We start from the raw sequence: 15,985 nt of genomic DNA on the forward strand, positions 1-15,985 counted from the left end.
AATTGTGATAAATCCATTTGTTCAGTAGGACTAGAAGAAGAGGGATTTTGTTTTCTAAGGACTATATATATGAGATACAAAATAAAGATTTCTTGTCCTTCATATGGTATCGTAAAGTGAGAAGAACTAAGTTTTCCAGTTACTTTTATATTTCAGGAAAATATTTTCAAATTTTAGTTTGCTACATCGTGTTTACCTTACTTCATAGTAACACATTCCTACTTCCTAATGCTTCCATGTTACAATGCATTAACTGGAACAGTTTATTGTTTCCATTACACCCTTAAAGCTATTGAAACACAGATTTTCTTCAATACTGCATGGAGCATTTAGTCACCTTTTCAAAATGCTTCCTTACTGTATTACAATTAAACAGTTTGAAATCACTGCTATAAAAATGCTGTGAGATACCAGGAAAAGGTATAATACTCATAAAAGAATTTTTAAAAAGCCCTTCAAAATCAGACTGACGGAAGAGTTTTAAATGTGACAATTTTTGCTGGTATAATTAATAATGTTTAGTTCAGTACTCAGATGTTCAGTTTCCAAAAATGTTTACATTAGAGAGTGGCTTAGAAATTCATTATCTTTCCATCTTAGCAATATTTTCATCAAAATCGCTTTTGCCAAAAGTATTGTTACCCTTGTTAAAATGTGCTGCTATGAACATCAGGTTCAAATACTTAGAAGCAATTTTCAGAAGACCAAGGTTTTTTTGTATTCTCTCAATGATTACCTTTTTGAGTCTTCAGCCATGGAAGAAAAAAACCAACTAACTAAACCAAACCAAACCAAATTAAAAAAAAAAAAAAAGGGATGTACTGTGCTGTTATTTAGTGTTAGTGTGGATAAAGGAAGTCTAAAAAAAAAGCTTATTTTCAAAAGCTGAGATATTATGTGTTACTGCTGCTAAACTGTGCAGATTTCATTTTAAAGTTTTAAAAGTACGTTGTTTCAGATTCCTTGAAGTTGCCTGTTTCATAAGTTATAGCAATAGTGAAACAAACTACACTTTGTAATGTGTCCCAAGATAAATAACATTCTCAGCATGACTTACGCAAACAAGACCAGCAGAAGAAATTTAGACATGGCTTTCCAAAGAAATGAACGGACTGTACTAATAAATTCCATAAATAACAAGAAAAATAAATTTAAATTCTCTTCTAAATATGACACAAAAGTTGCACGAATTTTGCCCAGAGATTCATATTTCTAAAGTAATTCAATTAATGTGATAAATATCAATAAAATACATGGTAATGTATATGAAAGTTGAGTGCTTCAGAAACTAACAGTTTATGGTAGACTGTCACAAAGAACAGATTCCAGTAGAATCTTGAAGTAAACAAGCAAAAATGTTTAATGAGGTACAAGTGGGTCTGTTTCAGTATGCTACATATCACAGATACTGATTCACATCTGCAGTAATAAACCAGCAGTTTTTAATTCACAGCCTGCATCATTATTATTGGAGGGGCTGGGGGATAACATTGTACACAAGCAGAAGGTAAAAACTTTTGATCTGAAGCACGGACATACTAAAAACCTTACATTCCTCTCTCATTTACAATTGATTTGACTGTCACCTGTATTTCTTAGTAATTATCCAATTATCTTTTCCATGAGAGGTAAGGTTTTTATCTTCCTAATGACTGAAATGCAATCTAGATATGAAAATGATACTATCATAGTACATACTTTCACCCTGTTTTCATCTAAATCCCAAAAGTCAGCACTAATTGTATCCAGAGTTTGGGTTTATATTGATCATCAATTATATGCAGATATTTTGTTTTATTAAGACTCTAAATGCTAAGAAGTTATTAGCTAATATGATAATTAATCTCTAAAAAGTTGTTCACTAATTTGTTTTGATTACTGAATTAGAAGACTCTTGATAAAAATGAAGAGTTGTTTTGGCAGAAAAGAGGAGTTTTATGCCCTGCCTTATCTGAACTCTCTACATAGATTAACTGTTATTTTATGTAAAGGAACTTTTCCTTTTTATTCTCTCTTCTATATATTTTTCTAGTGCATGGCCAAACAGATACATCTTTAAGCAGAATACTGTAATCCATGACTGCAATATCTGCTTTTCTTTTTTATTTACAAGTGTATATTTTTTTAAAAAAGTCTAAAACGCTTTAAACTATTCTATCCACAGTGAAGGCTCATATTTGTAACAGAAGACTAGGCAGTAAAAATACTCCATGTTTTTCTTATCATTAATATTCTTCAAACAGAAATTATTTTTTTTCATCCAGTACAACCTCATGCTGAGGCCATTTTTCTTTTTTTTCTCCCCAAACACCTCCACAGAGTACACAAGTTTTTTGGAAAGAAAAACATGTTCCATGAATCATAGGTATATAAAGTGTGTTCTCAAGGAATCTATTTCTTGCAATTGAATTTGTCAGTGCTTAACAAAAATAGTATCTGAAGGTCATTTTGTTTTAAGCATATGAACAGGTTGTCTTACCACCTTTTTCACAAAACTTACCTCCGCAACCTCCATTTTCAGGTATTCAAGCAAGCAAGCATACTTAGCAAGGAGAAAGCATATTGACAGAATCATTCCAACTATTTCCATTAGGAAAACTGTCTAAATATCAGCAACAAAACAGGGGAAAAGGTTAAAACAGTAATCTGAAAGACAAATTCTACAGTGGTGTATAAGGTGGAAGCTCTACTTTCATGACGATATATTGCACATTGCACATAGTTTTAATCCCCTCCACAGGGAAGGAGGTGAGGGCAGGGCAGGGAGGGAAGGCCTGAAGCTGATGATTTAGACAGTTATGTGTAGAAGCCAATAACTGGTCTAGGAAGGTAAATTCCAGTTATATTCATTTGATCTGGGAGAACGGTTCACCTGAACAGAGTCATCTAGGACTCAATACCTATGTCCACATATGGGCTACCTGACATTGCTAAAGCCACTCCTCCTGGCCCCTGGTACAGAAAAGGAATGCGTCTTTCCCAGGTCTCATGTCTTATCTACACAGGTGGCTCTGAAACGCAAATAGATCTCAAATTTAATCAACCCTTTTGCGGCTTATGAGATCAGGTTGCCCATTTTGTCTATGTACTTGTACTTGTCTATGTACACCTGGAACCAAATCCTGCTTATTTCAAAAATTGTATAAAAGATCTGGAAAAGGTAAAGAGAATGTCAAGAAAGTGTATAATGAATTTCACATAAAGAGTGAATGCAAAAAGATAATTCAGCCTGGAAAAGAGACAGCTTGGAGTAAGGTAGAATTCTGCAAAAACATGTATGTCGTGCAAATGGTTTCTTTACTCATAAGAACTAGCAGGCCTTACTTGACGCCAGTTATAAAGTATTCAGCAATAATTTTCACTTTTTGTAGAGATATTACTTAGGGAAAATAAACAAGGAGGAGACTTTGGTGTAGAAGATAGTGAATTTAGATTACCACCAGCTAAGTGGCCCAAAGTCCAGTAACATTACAAAACAATATATGTCTTCTCTCTGGAGCCGAGAAATCTTTCTTCTTTCTGATGTTGCGAACTTGTGATATTTGTAGTAGACAACTTTATGTAACACAGGTGGTTTCTATGCTGAGAGAGAATCTTTGATGTTTGAATTCTCTCCCTCTTATATTTATTGTGAAGAAATGTATTTCCTCGTCAGAAGTAGTAGTTTATCTAAAATATTTAATATTTCTCAAGCACATCTGACAGATAAAAGTCCTTATAAATTTACCTTTAGTGCCACACAATGGAATTAGAATATGTTATTAAAATTTTTTGGAAAAAAAGGTCAGAGACAATCATATTTAATATTTTAGTGGTATCAAAATACAGCTACATTTTCACATTTCTAGACCTCTAACACTTTTCTTCTATATGAAAGAGCAACATGATTGACCTTCTTTGTATTTTTTGTGTCTTTATATCACTATGAGTTCTGCTGTATTGAAGGCTATATTTTTAAAATATTGAAACACTTGGAATAATTTTTATATTTGAACAAAGCAACAGATTACTGATATTTAGGAACACCTCATTACTAATTTTTATTTACAACTTTTTTGTAGTATTTAAGACCAAAAACTTTCTGAGTACTAATGTCTTGTGCAACAGTTGGTCACATGACACAAATAAATCCTCAGTGACAATTCTGAGCCAGAGGGTTAGTTATGCTGTGCTGGTTTAATTGATTTTTTGGTTGTCTTTCATGTTTGGTTTGTTTTTTATTCTTTGGTTTATCAGCCCAGCAATTTACGTTTATTTGCAGTCACAGTTAAAATTTTATCACTGGGTTGTAATAAAGAATTTTAGGGACACACAAAGCAAGATTCAGTTGCCTGAAAACAGGCATCTTACTGCCTTTTCAGATCGCCTAAAACTGTCTTAGGGTGCAACCTGTAGAGGCTGGCAGATATGGCAAAGGATTCATCGGAATTGCAAGTGGTTTTGTAACTGTGGCTGAAGGCAATATATCTCATAGCACCCACATTGCGGCAGTTGAATCCCATTCACTGACTTGGATTCAATTTTGCCTGCAATTAGTTTTCTTTAAGATGGGTGTCCCTCGTGAGTTTGTTGTTGTAAGCAGTCTTTATAGTATTCCTCAAGATGAGATTAATTGTATGGTGAAAGTACTATTCAAAAGAGGTCAGATTTTCGCACTGCCCTTCGTTTAACACACAAATGCAACATTCTTAAATACCCTTGTATAATCCTCAATGACTTCCAGCAGGTGAACCTCATTAACTGTTTCTCACTAGAGAAAAATTAAAATCTTGTTTCAACAGCCCTTCTGAAGATGATACACAAAACAGATGCATACAAAGAGGTATTAACCCCTATCATGTACAACAACATGAATCCACTTAAAAAAAAAAAGTACGTTATGTCCAGATTTGCTAGTTTTTACACACTTCAGAAAGCTAAAATTGATGTTTAGCAATGACTGCTCAAATAACTAACAGAAAACAGGTTACATAGAAGTAGTCACTTTCTGATCCAGCTAAACAGAATTTACTCCGAGAACTAGAAATTAAGTTTCATTAAAACAGTATATACCCACTGAAAAAATAAAATAAAATTAGATTTATTTATATGAAAATAATTTTCTGGTCTTTTAGGGGTATGTTGAAAATATCTGTAAAGATAGACCTTGCCCACTAAAAGTTATACACACATGATTCAGAACACACTTACATGTGTAAAATCCATCCTACTGTCAGACTTCAATTTAATACAACAGTTCCCACTATAGTAAAAAAGAAAGGCACATACAGAGACTGATTTGAAAGAAATAGACTGGAAGGCTCTTGGCATCTGTTCTTTATCTTCCTTTATGTAGTCTGCTCTTTATGTAGTTCAGATTAGATGAATTAAAGATTGTCCTTCAAGCTTCTTATTTATTGGTTCTCTTCTGAGCATATGTATCTAACACACGTGGGAGAAAAGTGCACATGAGCCACTAACAATATAAGGTCCTACAGCAAGACCTTTCTGACAGTACACTCTTACATTCCTAATTAATTTTGTATTTACACACCCATGTGTTATTTCTTATTCTTTACCAAATTCCCTTTGTTACTGCATTGTTTCCCTTTGTTACCACACCATGTTTATTCTCGTATCACCGAATGCTGGTTTAGTTGGTACTGTGTCTCAATTGTTTACTGTTAACTGCATTTTGAAACAGACAGCTGTCATAAAATATCTTTTTTCTTTTATAAGGGTTCTTTCTTATAGTGTTTTCCCCCAATAATAAAAAGTTAAATATTCCATGCAGTGATTTTCCCCTTAGTAGTATGTTGCAATATGTGCTCACAAATTATAGCTTTCCATACCCAGGCAGTACCAGGAATTTCTTTTAGAAACTACGCAGGCAGAAGCATATCATCCTACAGAAAAAAAAAAAAAAAAAAAAAAAAAACAAAAAACAAAACCTGCAGGATTAAGTTGTCCTATGTATAAAGATATCATGTAAATTAGATTTAAATAACATTGTCTTAAATTATTAGCCTGTCATTGTTAGTGACCACTTTTGAGAAAAACAGATTTTCTAGCCTTTCGTATTGATTTATGTAAACCACTAGCCTCAGTGTCTTTATAATTCAATTCAAATCTGTAATGAGTCAGACCTGTGGAAAGGCCTGTTCAGAATGAACAGTGACAATTTAGTTGAAATGCTGCTCATGCCATGGAAACAATGAAGTGTGACACTTTGTCTTTTACATCTGTCACGGGTATATTGGGAAAGAAGAGTCATTTATTCTGTTTTCCAGAAAGGCAGTAATATAGATAGGAGAATTAAACATCTACTTTGGGGGAGTGCAAGGTATTTCTTTGCCTTTTTCACAGGTGTATTGAGCTATTTTCTAAATTCACTTGGTACCTTGAATATTCATTATTTATTTTTAGCTTTTCCTCCATTGAAGTCTATACATATCCCCCTCCGAAAAGCTTCTATGACATTTAAGATACTTTTTATTGCATTTTTCCTTCAGTTAAAGTCTACCTCCAAAACACATCTTTCGCTTTGCCTTTATTAAGGTATTCAGCCATGAATACAAGAAACAAGAAGCATGTATAGAAAACAAGACAGCTGTTTCAAAATGCTCAATGACTAGCTTTTTCCTGTCATATAAATTAACCTAGAGTACATAATTGTGCATTATTACTTTTGTAAATATAGCTTAATGTTAACATGAAATTACATATGCATTTTGGCCACTCTAGTTTCTTAATAAAAAATATCCTTAGACCAAAATTTTATGCATCCTCGTTCCAGAAAGATTTTAATCTTTGACTTAGATTTCTTCAAGCCCTAATTTCTTTTTAATATGATGTTGTTTTCTACGACATGATATAGAGCTCTAAAAGTTCAGATTTCTCATTAATAGGGGGTAATTTAAGGATTAGCTCACATTATCTTGCATTCTGAGTTTTTACACCTTAGATTAAAAGGTTATTTCCAAAACTTGCAAGGGCTTTAAGTCAAATTCTGTCTTCTCTCAGCTCTGTGATATAACTTTTTTATAACTTTTTTAAACACGGGGCCATATATATATCTCTGCTGAATTCTTTCTAACAAGTTAATGAAATGCAATAATTTTAGACTATATGTGGAATGAATATTTCTTGTGCTAGAGAACAGATATGTGGACAGCGTACTGCAAAAACCAGTGCATAAATATATAACCAAACCACTGATCCAAAGCAAACAAGGAATACAGATGCATCAGCTGATCATCAAAGCCTAAAATAAGAGCCATACTCCAATCCTCATTTCTGCAAGATGTTTCTGGATCCTTCAGAAACAGCATAACTTGATAGTTTCAAATTTATGGATCTTTAGAAGCAAAAAAATATTTAAATAAATGTTTCCTAAACATATTTGAAGCCAGTTTCCATTCTGAATGGTTCATCTCAAAGGTCTTATGCTGCAGGCAAGCATTTGCTTGCTGATTGAGCCTTGTTGATGGCTTTAGCAAATGACAGGCAACTGTAATCAGAAAGGACTCAAATGAGATGGACAATTACACCTGTGTTATCCCTTTTGTATGCTATTGCAGGAAATAACTGTAGCTAGACTTAGAGAATCCTTCAAATATTATGTTACAGTCTTGCTCAGCTATTCAGTTATGTATTAAAAAAAATTAGTGATTTGGACTTCAGGTGATGTTTTATCATATACTTATTTTTGCAAAATACAGATTTGACAACAGTAAGTTTTGTTATTTTGAGCAAATTATGCTATTTAAAAAAAATAATTTGGTTGAAATTACATTTCAGATTTACATTTCCATTTTTACTTGAGCTATTTTGCACTTATATTTTACTTGTTTTTAATTGCTCCTTAGCAAAGAATGAAAAATAAAAGTTTCAAATTAAAATTTCGAAATATTGTTATTCAGTGTTCAAAATATTCATACCTTCTTAAATTTGGTATGTAGTAGTCTTAGATTAGACTGTTCTTCCCCCCTGTCAAATGCTGCCAACAAAAACTGGGAAACCCACAGATTTTTCAGTTTTCCTAACTGGAAAGCAAAGCATTCAAACACTTAGAAATGTAACAACTGAACATGCTTGTTCAGTCATTTGCAGCGTTTGGCTGGGATGGAGTTTGCTTACTTTATAGCAGCCCATAGGGCACTGTGTTTTAGGTTTGTGGCTAAAACAGTGTTGATAATGCACCAATTTTTTTTGCTGAACAGTGTTTTTTCACAGTGTCAAGGCCTTCTTTGTTTCTCACTCTGCCGTCCCAGCAAGAAGGTTGGCATTGGGCAAGAGGCTGGGAAGAGATGCAACCAGGACAGCTCACCTGAACTGACCAAAGTAGCGTTCCATATCATCTATCATGCTCATCAGTAAAACTAGGCATGGAGTTTTTCCAGAGTAGCTGTTGCTCAGGGACTGTCTGGATATTGGTCTACTAGAGGAGAGTGACAGCTTTTTAATCTCTTCTTTCTTACTTTTTTCCTTCTACTTTTTGGAGCTACCTTTATTTCAACCCATGAGTTATTTTTCCTTACTTTTGCCCTTCCAGTTCTTTCTGTTAAGAATCTTTGAAGGGCTTGATTTGACATGCATGTATTTGTCCTTAAAATCAGCCACATGGGGTTTGATTGCAACCCTGTTCTTCAAAGTGATAATTGCACATTACAAATATTTTTCTTAGTTACATCTAAGTAGTGTAGTGTACATCTAAGTAGTTACATCTAGAAGTGTTATATTCCATTGATTTGCAGATTAGAATATGCTGTACATTCCCTATAGCTTTATGTTAATTAAATAATTTAAACTAATGTATTTTATATTATTATTATTGAGAAATAAGTTGTCCTAGTACATATAATGAATTGAAAAATTAAAATGATTGATAGTCCGAATACTGATAAAACAACCTGAAGGTTAGATTACCTGGTAAAAACTATCTCAAAGTATCATTAGTGATGAACTTTTCTCACTCATTTCCAGCTAAGTGGTTCCATTGTGTTCCTTCCATTTGTTTCCTTTTAGCAGTTTATTAACTTCTCTGTTTCCCATACATTGACATTCCCTTGCTTCTGTACGTTGCCAATAAACAGTAATATTTTTGTCAGTGTACCTGAAAATTACTTTAAGAACTGTTCATTTGGTCCTAAAGCATGGATGATATTTGCTCAATGTTTCTGAAACTGAACAGTTTCCTTGGATAAAGCTGATTAATTATTTTGCAGTTCTGAAACCCCAAAAGAGTGAAAGAATTTAGAAATTTAAAAGAAAAAAAACCATACAGACCCAAAACTAGTCAAAATTTGTATCAACTTTTCTTACCTCACATTTGTGAAGTTTGAAAAATCTGCAATGCAATATGTCAGAGCTGAAATGCCAAATGAAAGCCCACAGGGGTATATGACTGTAAGAAGAATCTACATGGTACTGTGTGCAGAACTAAATGCTTAAGAAGAGAGCAGAGGGTAGGGAGGAGAACATTAAGCCCAAAAAGTCTTGAAAAGCTTTAAAATAGCAAACAGCTAGGAAAGCCAAGAACAACTGCAAAATTTGTGATTCTGCAATCATAGTGTGCTATTGTCAAAAACTCTCAGAGCACATTCTTTTCACTCAAGTGCATGGGATTTGCCTCTCAGCTATGGATGAGGAAACCAGCATAAAGGTAAAAAAATCTGGCAACACACAATAGAATGGTGTAGAAAGGCCAAATTCCTGAGCTCAGGGTCACAAACAGATGGGATTTCCTAAAAAACCCCATACATTCAGTTTCGTTCTTCTTCATCTCATTAAACTGTTGCACTTCGAAATACAGCCCCCTATTACTCATGTCAATGAAATTTAAATGCTTTCAGGCTTATTAAACATGAAATTTGAATGCTTACCTCTAAAGGACAGATAATACTTGCTAACGCAATCTCTCCTAGCTGCTTGCCCCCGTTGGTGCCTGCTTCGTTCTGTCACCGCCTTAAATCGCTGCACTACTGTCCCAAAACTCGCATCTCAAAACCCCCACTCCACCTACATCCCAATCTTTCTCACTCTTGCGGTATTCAACATGCATTTTCTAGTCTCAGAAGTGATAGTGGCAAGTTGTTCAATAGATGTGGAGCATCTTCATTACTCTAAGATCCTAAAACATGTATCAAGCATTGAAAAACTAGTTACTACTGGGAAAATAAGGTACATATCATGACAGGAGAGTACAGTCCAAAAGTGAAGATTTACCCTCTCTGCCCAAAATTGTTGATATTTTCCAAAAAAGGAGACAAATACTTGTTTCAGACAACAGTAAGGTAGCTTTTAGAAATGCTACAAGTTCAGATATCATATTTGCAGAGAAGTCAGTGTCTCCTGCTCTCACTGACTTTCTCTTGTATGGTCGAAAGACATTACTTTGGAGGTGCTCAGGTTTTTTGTTTGTTTTCTTAACAGTCAGATCCATATTTTATAACCACTTTAAAAGAATATTTTATGATCTCTTAAAAGAAAAATCCCAGAGCGTACTTCTACATTGACTTGAGCTAAAAGCTTTTAATTAAAAAAAAAAAAAGGAAAGAGGAAATAAATTTTGGTATTCTACTGCTTTAAAAAGCAGTTAGAAGTCAACTTTTCTGTGGGTGCTTTGAATTAATTTACAACAATAATCTGTGATTACAGAACTTTCCTCTTCTTATCCTAGTTTAATCCCTGTAAAACTCACTTCTTTATAATGTACGGAAATTTTCTCCCACAAAAAAGATGTTTCTATGCATGCAGACCTGTAGATCTGTAACTAGGCTCACGAAATACTTTCCAATCAAAGTTGGAACCGAAAGGAGGGCATCAAGAAATCAATAAGGGAATAATAACAAAAATAAACAAAAACTAGCACTGATATTGGCTCTTTGAAAGAGAGTGGTTGATAGTATGGCAGAAATTGTTGTGGTAACAGTAGTTTGAAGGATTTGCTACCAAACCAGAGACTAGATAGATGTCAAAAGAGGTTGCATGAGAGAGCACACGCTCTGGTAATTTTAATATTTTTATTTTTAGTACAAGACCACTGATATTTTGTTAACTAGTTGCTTAAGTGATTAAGATGTTAACAAATAAATTGATGAATAACTTGTGTATTCCATGTTTCCAACTTTCTCAACAATTCCAATATTAGTCTCATTATGTTTTATTCTAGATTTGTTTTCAGCATCCATAGAGATGAATGTTCAAACAGGTAGTAAGTTCCACTAAAGTCCCAAAGTATTTCTTCTACATATAGATGTAGCAATATTTGTTTTATGAATCTTCTTTAGATCAAGGGAAAATTTTCTAACAAAAAAAAGTTAATATCTTCAAAACACTATCCTTTCATCACAGAGTGTAGCGTATCTTCCTCCTCTAGGAAGATAAATTGGTTAATGCCTTTGCACACAATGACTATATGCCATAAAAACATGTATTCCAGTTTCATAACTCCACAAGAGACTCCCTCAATAGCTCATTACTTCCTTTGTACTCTGGACATTTTTCACACAATGGGTATGTTAACAATTTCATTTTTGAATTCTCTTGCATAGTACCCAGGAACAAGAATGTGATTTGGTGAGGGAAATTTTACAGTACAAAGCAAACTGTTTATGTAAAATGATTGTGATAATCTCTTATTGCTTTGGCCCATTGCCACCGGATTAACAATTGGCTCCCTATTTGGGTTCCCTATTGATTATTAACATCAGTGATATATTAAAAATAGCATCCCAAGGCAGGTATCTGGGTAGGCTTTTTAGTAAATGGTGAGTATATTTCTCTGGATGTATCACAACAGAGTGCTCAATACATAGTGTTCTTTAATTCCTCAGTATAACAAGTTTCACATTCTAGACTCAGACAGCAGAGAATCATACATAGGATAGTTTGGGTTGAAAGAGACCTTTAAAGGTCATCTAGTCCAATGCCTCTACAATGGGTAGGGACATCTTCAATTAGATTAGGTTGCTCAGAGCCCATCCAACCTTGAATACCTCCAGGGACTGGGCATTCACCCTCCTCTGGTCAACCTGTTCCAGTGTTTCACCACCCTGAGGATTTATCAGCTGCAACAGTTAGAAACTAGATGTAAACACATCACTATATATATGTTGTCACTGTTAGATACCCAGGATCAAAGAACAAGAGAATTAATTACTTAATATGTGATTTTTTTTCTTTTTTTTAATACACTTGAGAAAACTGGATTGCCAAGAGTAAGCTCAATACATATATAAGTTAAAAAAACTACATTAGGAAATTTCTGTCTGGACAGGAGATTTTTTTAATTGAAGTCTACATGGTATTAAATATAGTAGTTTTCATGTTTTACAGGAAAATACACAGTCTCAACCTAATCACAAGTCCTACTACAGTTCAACTAGGTTAAGAAAAATGGAGAGAAGATAGGCCTATTTGATTTAAACCTTAGTGAAAAAGTAGATGCAAAAACTTTCTTCGCAATACAGTAGCTAAAGGAAATAATAATAACTTCCTAATGGCTGCTGAGAAGCATTGATTTTTTGTTATTTTCTCTTTGTGATTAGTGCTATCAAACAGCTTCTGCCTAGGGAAGCTTCCTTTTCTAAGGGTTCTGCTTGCTTTCTCAGCTAAATGACAAATCTTTTCTAGGAAGAGTAACCATCAGAATAAGGTGTAAGTCTCTAAACAGGGTCTTTCTCCTTAGTCTTATTGAGTCCTGTACAGCGGTGGGCAGGAGCTCCTAAAGCAGAAAAGCTTTTCTGCCAAGACCCACAGCTCTCATGACCTCCCAACTTTCAGATTGTTTTTGTTTTTAGTACATTATATTTGCCAACCACTGTCCTCCCTCAGAGGGCTGAAAGCACTTCTGATGGTGCAGTTTCCCGGTATCTGCTCTCTCCACATGTGGAACAGAACATCACACTACAAACTCTTGTAAACCCTATTCCTGAAAAGTTAAAATGTGTTTCTGACTCAAAATGCTTCTTATAAATAAATATAAAAATAACTTAAAAACCATTCATTTTATTTACATCTGGTTCTTTTTGTTTAAATAAATAATACAGTTAAATAATATTTTAATCATTAAAGGCAAGGTCTCTGTTTTTTAAGCAAAATAATAGTACTGCAAGTCTCTCCAGTAAAGTTTTTATTACAGCCAAGATGATCCTAAAATACAACTATCAGTGTCATTCAGTTGTATGTTACAAGTTCTAGGAAAAAAAAAATATGTATATCTCTGAGGGCACTGTAACTTCCTACAAACCTCTAACTGCTAGAGTACATAAGCTGACAGACAATAGTGACAAAAGCATCAGTCATCTAGGGATTCAGATAGCAATCATAAAAACTCCATCTTGGGTCAGATTAAAGATCTGTCTAGCCCAATATACTGTCTCCACAAATGGCCAATCCTGATCATCCTGGTAAAAATATTCAAGGAGATGCTCGTAGGAATAATTTTATCATTCTTACAGGGTATATATATTGAGGCCTTGACACAAACCAGAGGTCCAGTTTGCTCAAGAGGTTTCTTTGGGCGAATCCATGGAATAAAGACCTGCCAGATGCAATCACTGTTTGAATACCAATGAACTTCTAGCATTTGTAATGTTTTGAGGCAAGAATTTCCACTGAACCTACTACCTTTTAAAATCATTTAGCTTGGAAAAGACCTCCCAAGATCATTGAGTCCAATCATTAGCCCAGCACTGCCAAGTCCACCAACAAACCATGTCCCTAAGTGGGATGTCTACATGGCTTCAAATACCTCCAGGGATGATGACTCAACCACTTCCTTGGGCAGTTTGCTCCAATGATTGACAACTCTTTCACTGAATTAATTTTTTCCTAATATCCATTCTAAACCTCCCCTGGCAAAACTTCAGGCCATTTCCTCTTGTCCTGTCTCTTGCTACTTGAGAGAAGAGATTGATCCTCACCTCACTACAACCTCCTTTCAGGTAGTTGTTGTGAGCAATGAGGTCTTCCTTGAACCTCCTTTTCTCCAGGCAAAACAACCCCAGTTCCCTCAGCCACCAGTCGCAAGACTTAGGCTCCAGAGCCTTCACCAACTTTATCATCCTTCTTTGGACACTCTTTAGCACCTCAATGTTAACATCAATAATACAAGTTTTGCTAGCTGTACATAGTACAGATATCTTCCCCATATTTCTCTACTGAAGAACAGACAGATTTCTAAGCTTATTTTTTACCAGTTACCTCCCACTCTAAGGTTAAAGAATTACAGATGTCACAGACTTCAGTTACATGGTTGTACAGTTTTGGGGCCAGTACCCTGTCATGATCCATTAATTAATTCTTCTGATTGACTGAAAATCCCAACTCCTGTTGTCAACTTTTTCTTTTTTTTTTTAAATACTAATAGCAGATGATTCCTTTTTTCAGGAATAAGACAAAAGCATTTTGTCCCTGATATCCTACAGATTTCTCTTTCAAATGAGAAAAAAAATAAATTTTACAAAGCATCTCTTTGCAGCTTTATGCAGTTGTGATTATCAGCAATAATGTACTGTTTTATTACTAACTAAATATTTTCATCTTTAGTATTTTACTCTACTAAAATGCCTTTTAGCATACCCAGGATTGCAGACTCAAGGCATTATACTTTTGAACAGGTTCCATTGTATTTCTGTGTCACTTGAGCAGGGGGAGAGAGTTTATACTCCGAGGCAGAAACTATGGTTCAAGAAAAGAAATTGCTGCTTGTAAAAACTTGTGTAGAAACAATCCTCTTGCTGTGTCAGCCATACATGTAGGCTTGCTTTTTTATTGATCTGGAAGTATTTATATAGGTCATTTTCCCATGCAATTTATCCAGTGGCCTCAGACTCAGCAGTACGCATTAAGAAAGAAAACGAGGGGACTTATAGCCTTATTCTTTATGTAAGAGTTGTAGACTTATTTTCTGGCACTTGCTATGCATCTTCAAATAGAAGCAATCACTGCTTTTTTTGCAGTCCTGATATACAGTGACACTTAAACAGCATTTACATGTTAATAAACTATATAGCACTGAAGAAAATGCACAAAACCAATTGCAAGAAAAAGTGGTCCTGAAAGCTTTATTTTTAATTATATTTTCATTATGCCCACCAGAAAGGAAGGGGAAAGATGAGGGGAAGTCTGTATGTGTATGTTTTCCTTCTACTCTTCCAGCGTATCCTAGCCCCTAAACAGCCTAGAACAGTATACAGCATCCTTTTGCTTTGGAATGGAACCATAACCTCTGTGGCATTGACCTTTGGGTCGAAGAGGGTGGACATCTGCACAAAAGAAAGATATAGGTGGTCCAATGCATCTTAAAATTAACATGAGCATCTGTGAGAGATACAGCTGGCAACCATAATCTCTCATTTTGCATTGTTGCAAACATGTTTTTTTTAATAAAACTAGTATCCTACATAAATAAGATGTTCTCCATTCCTTAGAGTACACTAAACATGAAAAAAAAAGAAATATATATATATATATATATAAAAGACATTTCAGTATACAAAACACAGTAAACACAGTATTCAACAGGTGCAGGGCTCAAGATGTCTACAGATGGAGGTGGAGCCTTGGTTTAGAATTGGTTCAAATATGTTTTAAAATAGGATTTTTTTAAGAAATCTTATTCTTTTTGTTAACATCCAAATAATTTGTTTTAGATTCAACAAAACATTACCACAGAAATCAAATATTGGTTTGAATCATACCAATGTAGTAGTGACAATGTGATACTAAGTAATGTTGCTCAAAAATTATTCACACACTGAGAGTTTAGCAGACAGTAAAGTATCTTACTGAATCACTAACACTAGTTTTCAGGCATATCTTAAAAACCCTCTATAGAATTCCTTAAATGTTGTTATCCCTTAAATTTTACCCAAGGACGTTATGGAGGTCATTGTCTAGAACCTGCTAAGAGCAGAATTATAAAAGAAACTTATAATAAAACATCAACATTACCTACAAGAAGGGTGTTCTCATTTTGTATCTCATTAATTTAAGAGTG

At 34.4% G+C, this 15,985-nt stretch overlaps 1 protein-coding gene across 1 annotated transcript in view; it reads right to left on the bottom strand.

The window, feature by feature from the left end:
* The window catches only part of LOC113974765 (glutamate receptor ionotropic, kainate 2), a gene marked incomplete at its 3' end in the record, with an annotated part of 340,470 nt that overhangs the window by 229,904 nt on the left and 94,581 nt on the right, over positions 1-15,985 (bottom strand). The gene's annotated exons all lie outside the window — the stretch shown is intronic.

This window comes from Neopelma chrysocephalum, unplaced genomic scaffold (genome assembly GCF_003984885.1).
Source record: "Neopelma chrysocephalum unplaced genomic scaffold, ASM398488v2 Primary Assembly neopelma1_23b, whole genome shotgun sequence".
Classification (NCBI taxonomy): domain Eukaryota; kingdom Metazoa; phylum Chordata; class Aves; order Passeriformes; family Pipridae; genus Neopelma; species Neopelma chrysocephalum.